This window comes from Pan paniscus, chromosome Y (genome assembly GCF_029289425.2).
Source record: "Pan paniscus chromosome Y, NHGRI_mPanPan1-v2.0_pri, whole genome shotgun sequence".
NCBI classification, from domain to species: Eukaryota; Metazoa; Chordata; class Mammalia; order Primates; family Hominidae; genus Pan; species Pan paniscus.
In genome coordinates, this window is record NC_073273.2 from 10548214 (window position 1) to 10559462 (window position 11249).

General features: G+C 41.1%; 1 non-coding gene across 1 annotated transcript; it reads left to right on the top strand.

Moving 5' to 3' along the window:
- Positions 1–1509: 1509 nt before the first annotated feature.
- LOC129395786 (U1 spliceosomal RNA) lies at positions 1510–1669 on the top strand. The gene has a single exon (XR_008623000.1). It is a non-coding gene; the product is annotated as a U1 spliceosomal RNA (small nuclear RNA).
- Positions 1670–11249: the final 9580 nt, after the last annotated feature.

The following is an 11249-nucleotide window of genomic DNA, read 5'->3' on the forward strand; positions in this document are numbered from 1 at the left end:
AACTTTTGATGCTATTAATAATGTGGCAAATGGCATGATTTTTACTTTATTATAATTTTTAAGAGAATAAGATAATGAAATGTGTACTGTTTAAGTGTTACAAGAAGCCTCTCCATGTTATTCTTTACCTGAAATTAGATTATAAAAATTACATTTTTCAAAAGAAATTTATATTATAAATGTTCCTATGGCAAAAAGAAAAAAAAACCTGGCCTCTGACTTGGAATATAATATCATTTTATTAAGTAAGATACATGGTAGAGAGAAACAAACTATTTTATTTATCTGTCATGGTAATGACAAAAAAGACAGAAGTCTTTTTTTGTGATTTTTAATATTGACTCCTAAGAACAGTAAAAAGTTGGCAATGTAAATATGTTGCAATTTAGCCAGCTCTGAAAGAAAATGACTGATGATTAGCAAATCAGGCAAATTTTATTGTTGCCATTGAAAATTGCTTTACCCATCGTGTGTGTTCATTTACTACCAGAATTGAAATCAATTTTGTACTGCCAATTAATATCGCTGTTTTATTATCAAGAGATTCTTGCTTTACATTCTAAAATGTTGTCTCTGAAAAATGAGTGAACACCAAGTAAGTTTTGTTTTTTCTTTAAAAAGGTAGTCATAAAATGCTAGTCATATTTAGTAAAAGTAATGAGGCGATTGGGACATGGTGGTGCATTTCTCTAATCCCAACTAGGTAGAATGCTGAGGCAGGAGTATTCCTTGAACCCTGGATGTGAGGCCTCATTGAGTTATGAGCTATCATCTTGTCACTGTAGTCCAGCCTGGGCCATGGAGCATAATCCTAAGTATAGAACAAAAAATAGAACCATGAAAAGTAATATAACATTACAGTTTTTAATTCGCTAGTAGTAATGCATGGATAGTATATTTAGCCAAAACATTTTAAATTGGTAATACACCAAGAGGTCAGATGTTTGGGTCAGATTGCTAGCTAGCTCCTCAACTGGCTAAATCTGTAATAATTGGCAAAGTATTTGACCTAACTGTAATTGATTTTTTATTTGTGGATTTACTAATGCTACCCTCTAAGGAAACTAACTCTGATATTAATTAGATTACCTCAAAAACTTGTTCTGAATGGCACATATTAGACAGTAAAACATTAGCTACTACTACATATTATCAATTATTTTCATCTGCTTATTTTTAAAGCTCATAGTGCACATGATAAAATTCCAGAAGACCGAGAATGGCTGTTAGATACAATAGAATGCTCTAAGAGTCACTATCAAAAATGAGCATATCCGTGCATAAAATGTGTGGTAGCTTTATTTAGCAGTTATTTCATTGTTTACCATAGTGTTTTTTCTTACAATTTTGTAGAAGCCTGTGTCAGAATTAAGAACTTTTTTAGAAGCGAATAATCATGGATGATTGAAATTAACATTTTAAGCTGATACTGAAAATTATTCTAAATTCTATTACATTTCTATTTGTATTTTCTTTCAAAGGCTAATGGAAGTCTTAAAAAGAAAGTGGATACTTCCCTGCCAGGGAAGATACCGTGATCATGAAGGTGGCTTTCCCAGGGAAAGGCCTATATGTTGCACTCTAGATGTGCTGACCCGTGAGATTTCCCCAAATGTGGGACACTCAAATGCATAATTTGTGGAAGTGAAGGACTGTGTTTGTGCTTTCACATGGGAAAAAAAGAGAGAGAAAATAAAATTGAGTCATTTAGTGGATATAGAAAATTGAAAGGAAACCATATACTGGAAACAATTCAATATGCCTACAAAAATTGGTGTCCTCCAGTACAAAACAATACAACATCAAATGGTTATTTCTTAGAAAGATCAAATAGTGCTAGGATGACACTCGCAAATGCTTGAGAACTTTGTCTAGATGAGGTGGCTGGGGGAAGCCCCCAAAAGGCAGCAGAAAAATCTGGGAAAAACAGAGGTAATTTTTAAATGCATAAGGCAATGTTTATGTATTAATATTGCCCTTAAAAATATTTACTTTGTGAAATGAATAGCATTGGTTTGTTTGTTCTTAAAAAGTAGTTTCCTTTTGGAAGCAACTTGTGTGAAATGGCCTATAAATTATGTAGCTAAAATAATTCAGATTTTTTCCCTAAATTATAAATCATTTGAGGAAGTGTAAACATGTTATCGATGTCAGCTTTCTTGTATTTCTTAACAGTTTATTCTAGAGGAGCCAAGATGGCCGAATAGGAACAGCTCCGGTCTACAGCTCCCAGCGTGAGCGACGCAGAAGACCGGTGATTTCTGCACTTCCATCTGAGGTACCGGGTTCATCTCACTAGGGAGTGCCAGACAGTGGGTGCAGGCCAGTGGGTGCGTGCACCGTGCGCGAGCCGAAGCAGGGCGAGGCATTGCCTCACCTGGGAAGCGCAAGGGGTCAGGGAGTTCCCTTTCCGAGTCAAAGAAAGGGGTGACGGAGGCACCTGGAAAATTGGGTCACTCCCACCCGAATATTACGCTTTTCAGACCAGCTTAAAAAACGGCGAACCACGAGATTATATCCCACACCTGGCTCGGAGGGTCCTACGCCCACAGAGTCTCCCTGATTGCTAGCACAGCAGTCTGAAATCAAGCTGCAAGGCGGCAGCGAGGCTGGGGGAGGGGCGCCCGCCATTGCCCAGGCTTGATTAGGTAAACAAAGCAGCCAGGAAACTCCAACTGGGTGGAGCCCACCACAGCTCACGGAGGCCTGCCTGCCTCTGTAGGCTCCACCTCTGGGGGCAGGGCACAGACAAACAAAAAGACAGCAGTAACCTCTGCAGACTTAAGTGTCCCTGTCTGACAGCTTTGAAGAGAGCAGTGGTTCTCCCAGCACGCAGCTGGAGATCTGAGAACCGGGAGACTGCCTCTTCAAGTGGGTCCCTGACACCTGACCCCCGAGCAGCCTAACTGGGAGGTACCCCCCAGCAGGGGCACAATGACACCTCACACGGCAGGGTATTCCAACAGACCTGTAGCTGAGAGTCCGGTCTGTTAGAAGGAAAACAAACAGAAAGGACATCCACACCGAAAACCCATCTGTACATCACCATCATCAAAGACCAAAAGTAGATAAAACCACAAAGATGGGGAAAAAACAGAACAGAAAAACAGGGAACTCTAAAACACAGAGCGCCTCTCCTCCTCCAAAGGAACGCAGTTCCTCACCAGCAACGGAACAAAGCTGGATGGAGAATGACTTTGACGAGCTGAGAGAAGAAGGCTTGAGACGATCAAATTACTCTGAGCTACGGGAGGACATTCAAACCAAAGGCAAAGAAGTTGAAAACTTTGAAAAAAATTTAGAAGAATGTATAACTAGAATAACCAATACAGAGAAGTGCTTAAAGGAGCTGATGGAGCTGAAAACCAAGGCTCGAGAACTACGTGAAGAATGCAGAAACCTCAGGAGCCGATGCGATCAACTGGAAGAAAGGGTATCAGCAATGGAAAATGAAATGAATGAAATGAAGCAAGAAGGGAAGTTTAGAGAAAAAAGAATAAAAAGAAATGAGCAAAGCCTCCAAGAAATATGGGACTATGTGAAAAGACCAAATCTACGTCTGATTGGTGTACCTGAAAGTGATGGGGGGAATGGAACTAAGTTGGAAAACACTCTGCAGGATATTATCCAGGAGAACCTCCCCAATCTAGCAAGGCAGGCCAACGTTCAGATTCAGGAAATACAGAGAACGCCACAAAGATACTCCTTGAGAAGAGGAACTCCAAGACACATAATTGTCAGATTCACCAAAGTTGAAATGAAGGAAAAAATGTTAAGGGCAGCCAGACAGAAAGGTCGGGTTACCCTCAAAGGGAAGCCCATCAGACTAACAGCGGATCTCTCGGCAGAAACCCTACAAGCCAGAAGAGAGTGGGGGCCAATATTCAACATTCTTAAAGAAAAGAATTTTCAACCCAGAATTTCATATCCAGCCAAACTAAGCTTCATAAGTGAAGGAGAAATAAAATACTTTACAGACAAGCAAATGCTGACCGATTTTGTCACCAACAGGCCTGCCCTAAAAGAGCTCCTGAAGGAAGCGCTAAACATGGAAAGGAACAACCGGTACCAGCCGCTGCAAAATCATGCCAAAATGTAAAGACCATCAAGACTAGGAAGAAACTGCATCAACTAACGAGCAAAATCACCAGCTAACATCATAATGACAGGATCAAATTCACACATAACAATATTAACTTTAAATGTAAATGGACTAAATGCTCCAATTAAAAGACACAGACTGGCAAGTTGGATAAAGAGTCAAGACCCATCAGTGTGCTGTATTCAGGAAACCCATCTCACGTGCAGAGACACACACAGGCTCAAAATAAAAGGATGGAGGAAGATCTACCAAGCAAATGGAGAACAAAAAAAGGCAGGGGTTGCAATCCTAGTCTCTGATAAAACAGACTTTAAACCAACAAAGATCAAAAGAGACAAAGAAGGCCATTACATAATGGTAAAGGGATCAATTCAACAAGAAGAGCTAACTATCCTAAATATATATGCACCCAATACAGGAGCGCCCAGATTAATAAAGCAAGTCCTGAGTGACCTACAAACAGACTTAGACTCCCACACATTAATAATGGGAGACTTTAACACCCCACTGTCAACATTAGACAGATCAACGAGACAGAAAGTCAACAAGGATACCCAGGAATTGAACTCAGCTCTGCACCAAGTGGACCTAATAGACATCTACAGAACTCTCCACCCCAAATCAACAGAATATACATTTTTTTCAGCACCACACCACACCTATTCCAAAATTGACCACATAGTTGGAAGTAAAACTCTCCTCAGCAAATGTAAAAGAACAGAAATTATAACAAACTATCTCTCAGACCACAGTGCAATCAAACTAGAACTCAGGATTATGAATCTCACTCAAAGCCGCTCAACTACATGGAAACTGAACAACCTGACCCTGAATGACTACTGGGTACATAACGAAATGACGGCAGAAATAAAGATGTTCTTTGAAACCAACGAGAACGAAGACACAACATACCAGAATCTCTGGGACGCATTCAAAGCAGTGTGTAGAGGGAAATTTATAGCACTAAATGCCCACAAGAGAAAGCAGGAAAGATCCAAAATTGACACCCTAACATCACAATTAAAAGAACTAGAAAAGCAAGAGCAAACACATTCAAAAGCTAGCAGAAGGCAAGAAATAACTAAAATCAGAGCAGAACTGAAGGAAATAGAGACACAAAAAACCCTTCAAAAAATCAATGAATCCAGGAGCTGGTTTTTTGAAAGGATCAACTAAATTGATAGACCACTAGCAAGACTAACAAAGAAGAAAAGAGAGAAGAATCAAATAGACGCAATAAAAAATGATAAAGGGGATATCACCACCGATCCCACAGAAATACAAACTACCATCAGAGAATACTACAAACACCTCTATGCAAATAAACTAGAAAATCTAGAAGAAATGGATAAATTCCTCAACACATACACGCTCCCAAGACTAAACCAGGAAGAAGTTGAATCTCTGAATAGACCAATAACAGGAGCTGAAATTGTGGCAATAATCAATAGTTTACCAACCAAAAAGAGTCCAGGACCAGATGGATTCACAGCTGAATTCTACCAGAGGTACAAGGAGGAACTGGTACCATTCCTACTGAAACTATTCCAATCAGTAGAAAAAGAGGGAATCCTCCCTAACTCATTTTATGAGGCCAGCATCATTCTGATACCAAAGCCTGGCAGAGACACAACCAAAAAAGAGAATTTTAGACCAATATCCTTGATGAACATTGATGCAAAAATCCTCAATAAAATACTGGCAAAACGAATACAGCAGCACATTAAAAGCTTATCCACCATGATCAAGTGGGCTTCATCCCTGGGATGCAAGGCTGGTTCAATATACGCAAATCAATAAATGTAATCCAGCATATAAACAAAGCCAAAGACAAAAACCACATGATTATCTCAATAGATGCAGAAAAAGCCTTTGACAAATTTCAACAACCCTTCATGCCAAAAACTCTCAATAAATTAGGTATTGATGGGACGTATTTCAAAATAATAAGAACTATCTATGACAAACCCACAGCCAATATCATACTGAATGGGCAAAAACTGGAAGCATTCCCTTTGAAAACTGGCACAAGACAGGGATGCCCTCTCTCACCACTCCTATTCAACATAGTGTTGGAAGTTCTGGCCAGGGCAATTAGGCAGGAGAAGGAAATAAAGGGTATTCAATTAGGAAAAGAGGAAGTCAAATTGTCCCTGTTTGCAGATGACATGATTGTATATCTAGAAAACCCCATTGTCTCAGCCCAAAATCTCCTTAAGCTGATAAGCAACTTCAGCAAAGTCTCAGGATACAAAATCAATGCACAAAAATCACAAGCATTCTTATACACCAACAACAGACAAACAGAGAGCCAAATCATGAGTGAACTCCCATTCACAATTGCTTCAAAGAGAATAAAATACCTAGGAATCCAACTTACAAGGGATGTGAAGGACCTCTTCAAGGAGAACTACAAACCACTGCTCAAGGAAATAAAAGAGGATACAAACAAATGGAAGAACATTCCATGCTCATGAGTAGGAATAATCAATATCGTGAAAATGGCCATACTTCCCAAGGTAATTTACGGATTCAATGCCATCCCCATCAAGCTACCAATGACTTTCTTCACAGAATTGGAAAAAACTACTTTAAAGTTCATATGGAACCAAAAAAGAGCCCGCATCGCCAAGTCAATCCTAAGCCAAAAGAACAAAGCTGGAGGCATCACACTACCTGACTTCAAACTATACGACAAGGCTACAGTAACCAAAACAGCATGGTACTGGTACCAAAACAGAGATATAGATCAATGGAACAGAACAGAGCCCTCAGAAATAACGCTGCATATCTACAACTATCTGATCTTTGACAAACCTGAGAAAAACAAGCAATGGGGAAAGGATTTCCTATTTAATAAATGGTGCTGGGAAAACTGGCTAGCCATATGTAGAAAGCTGAAACTGGATCTCTTCCTTACACCTTATACAAAAAGTAATTCAAGATGGATTACAGATTTAAACACTACACCTAAAACCATAAAAGCCCTAGAAGAAAACCTAGGCATTACCATTCAGGACATAGGCATGGGCAAGGACTTCATGTCCAAAACACCAAAAGCAATGGCAACAAAAGCCAAAATTGACAAATGGGATCTCATTAAACTAAAGAGCTTCTGCACAGCAAAAGAAACTACCATCAGAATGAACAGGCGGGGGAGGAGCCAAGATGGCCGAATAGGAACAGCTCCGGTCTACAGCTCCCAGCGTGAGCAACGCAGAAGACGGTGATTTCTGCATTTCCATCTGAGGTACCGGGTTCATCTCACTAGGGAGTGCCAGACAGTGGGTGCGCGCACCGTGCGCGAGCCGAAGCAGGGCGAGGCATTGCCTCACCTGGGAAGCGCAAGGGGTCAGGGAGTTCCCTTTCCGAGTCAAAGAAAGGGGTGACGGACGCACCTGGAAAACTCGGGTCACTCCCACCCGAATATTGCGCGTTTCAGACCGGCTTAAAAAACGGCGCACCACGAGACTATATCCCACACCTGGCTCGGAGGGTCCTACGCCCACGGAGTCTCGCTGATTGCTAGCACAGCAGTCTGAGATCAACCTGCAAGGCGGCAGCGAGGCTGGGGGAGGGGCGCCCGCCATTGCCCAGGCTTGCTTAGGTAAACAAAGCAGCCGGGAAGCTCGAACTGGGTGGAGCCCACCACAGCTCAAGGAGGCCTGCCTGCCTCTGTAGGCTCCACCTCTGGGGGCAGGGCACAGACAAACAAAAAGACAGCAGTAACCTCTGCAGACTTAAATGTCCCTGTCTGACAGCTTTGAAGAGAGCAGTGGTTCTCCCAGCATGCAGCTGGAGATCTGAGAACGGCCAGACTGCCTCCTCAAATGGGTCCCTAACCCCTGACCCCCGAGCAGCCGAACTGGGAGGCACCCCCCAGCAGGGGCACACTGACACCTCACAGGGCAGGGTATTCCAACAGACCTGCAGCTGAGGGTCCTGTCTGTTAGAAGGAAAACTAACAAACAGAAAGGACATCCACACCGAAAACCCATCTGTACATCACCATCATCAAAGACCAAAAGTAGATAAAACCACAAAGATGGGGAAAAAACAGAACAGAAAAACAGGAAACTCTAAAATGCAGAGCGCCTCTCCTCCTCCAAAGGAACGCAGTTCCTCACCAGCAACGGAACAAAGCTGGATGGAGAATGATTTTGACGAGCTGAGAGAAGAAGGCTTGAGACGATCAAATTACTCTGAGCTACGGGAGGACATTCAAACCAAAGGCAAAGAAGTTGAAAACTTTGAAAAAAATTTAGAAGAATGTATAACTAGAATAACCAATACAGAGAAGTGCTTAAAGGAGCTGATGGAGCTGAAAACCAAGGCTCGAGAACTACGTGAAGAATGCAGAAGCCTCAGGAGCCGATGCGATCAACTGGAAGAAAGGGTATCAGCAATGGAAGAAGAAATGAATGAAACTAAGCGAGAAGGGAAGTCTAGAGAAAAAAGAATAAAAAGAAATGAGCAAAGCCTCCAAGAAATATGGGACTATGTGAAAAGACCAAATCTACGTCTGATTGGTGTACCTGAAAGTGATGCGGAGAATGAAACCAAGTTGGAAAACACTCTGCAGGATATTATCCAGGAGAACTTCCCCAATCTAGCAAGGCAGGCCAACGTTCAGATTCAGGAAATACAGAGAACGCCACAAAGATACTCCTCGAGAAGAGCAACTCCAAGACACATAATTGTCAGATTCACCAAAGTTGAAATGAAGGAAAAAATGTTAAGGGCAGCCAGACAGAAAGGTCGGGTTACCCTCAAAGGGAAGCCCATCAGACTAACAGCGGATCTCTCGGCAGAAACCCTACAAGCCAGAAGAGAGTGGGGGCCAATATTCAACATTCTTAAAGAAAAGAATTTTCAACCCAGAATTTCATATCCAGCCAAACTAAGCTTCATAAGTGAAGGAGAAATAAAATACTTTACAGACAAGCAAATGCTGACCGATTTTGTCACCAACAGGCCTGCCCTAAAAGAGCTCCTGAAGGAAGCGCTAAACATGGAAAGGAACAACCGGTACCAGCCGCTGCAAAATCATGCCAAAATGTAAAGACCATCAAGACTAGGAAGAAACTGCATCAACTAACGAGCAAAATCACCAGCTAACATCATAATGACAGGATCAAATTCACACATAACAATATTAACTTTAAATGTAAATGGACTAAATGCTCCAATTAAAAGACACAGACTGGCAAATTGGATAAAGAGTCAAGACCCATCAGTGTGCTGTATTCAGGAAACCCATCTCACGTGCAGAGACACACATAGGCTCAAAATAAAAGGATGGAGGAAGATCTACCAAGCAAATGGAGAACAAAAAAAGGCAGGGGTTGCAATCCTAGTCTCTGATAAAACAGACTTTAAACCAACAAAGATCAAAAGAGACAAAGAAGGCCATTACATAACGGTAAAGGGATCAATTCAACAAGAGGAGCCAACTATCCTAAATATTTATGCACCCAATACAGGAGCGCCCAGATTAATAAAGCAAGTCCTGAGTGACCTACAAACAGACTTAGACTCCCACACATTAATAATGGGAGACTTTAACACCCCACTGTCAACATTAGACAGATTAACGAGACAGAAAGTCAACAAGGATACCCAGGAATTGAACTCAGCTCTGCACCAAGCGGACCTAATAGACATCTACAGAACTCTCCACCCCAAATCAACAGAATATACATTTTTTTCAGCACCACACCACACCTATTCCAAAATTGACCACATAGTTGGAAGTAAAGCTCTCCTCAGCAAATGTAAAAGAACAGAAATTATAACAAACTATCTCTCAGACCACAGTGAAATCAAACTAGAACTCAGGATTATGAATCTCACTCAAAGCCGCTCAACTACATGGAAACTGAACAACCTGCTCCTGAATGACTACTGGGTACATAACGAAATGAAGGCAGAAATAAAGATGTTCTTTGAAACCAACGAGAACAAAGACACAACATACCAGAATCTCTGGGACGCATTCAAAGCAGTGTGTAGAGGGAAATTTATAGCACTAAATGCCCACAAGAGAAAGCAGGAAAGATCCAAAATTGACACCCTAACATCACAATTAAAAGAACTAGAAAAGCAAGAGCAAACACATTCAAAAGCTAGCAGAAGGCAAGAAATAACTAAAATCAGAGCAGAACTGAAGGAAATAGAGACACAAAAAACCCTTCAAAAAATTAATGAATCCAGGAGCTGGTTTTTTGAAAGGATCAACAAAATTGATAGACCGCTAGCAAGACTAACAAAGAAAAAAAGAGAGAAGAATCAAATAGACGCCATAAAAAATGATAAAGGGGATATCACCACCGATCCCACAGAAATACAAACTACCATCAGAGAATACTACAAACACCTCTACGCAAATAAACTAGAAAATCTAGAAGAAATGGATACATTCCTCGACACATACACTCTCCCAAGACTAAACCAGGAAGAAGTTGAATCTCTGAATAGACCAATAACAGGAGCTGAAATTGTGGCAATAATCAATAGTTTACCAACCAAAAAGAGTCCAGGACCAGATGGATTCACAGCTGAATTCTACCAGAGGTATAAGGAGGAACTGGTACCATTCCTTCTGAAACTATTCCAATCAATAGAAAAAGAGGGAATCCTCCCTAACTCATTTTATGAGGCCAGCATCATTCTGATACCAAAGCCTGGCAGAGACACAACCAAAAAAGAGAATTTTAGACCAATATCCTTGATGAACATTGATGCAAAAATCCTCAATAAAATACTGGCAAACCGAATCCAGCAGCACATCAAAAAGCTTATCCACCATGATCAAGTGGGCTTCATCCCTGGGATGCAAGGCTGGCTCAACATACGCAAATCAGTAAATGTAATCCAGCATATAAACAGAGCCAAAGACAAAAACCACATGATTATCTCAATAGATGCAGAAAAAGCCTTTGACAAAATTCAACAACCCTTCATGCTAAAAACTCTCAATAAATTAGGTATTGATGGGACATATTTCAAAATAATAAGAGCTATCTATGACAAACCCACAGCCAATATCATACTGAATGGGCAAAAACTGGAAGCATTCCCTTTGAAAACTGGCACAAGACAGGGATGCCCTCTCTCACCACTCCTATTCAACATAGTGTTGGAAGTT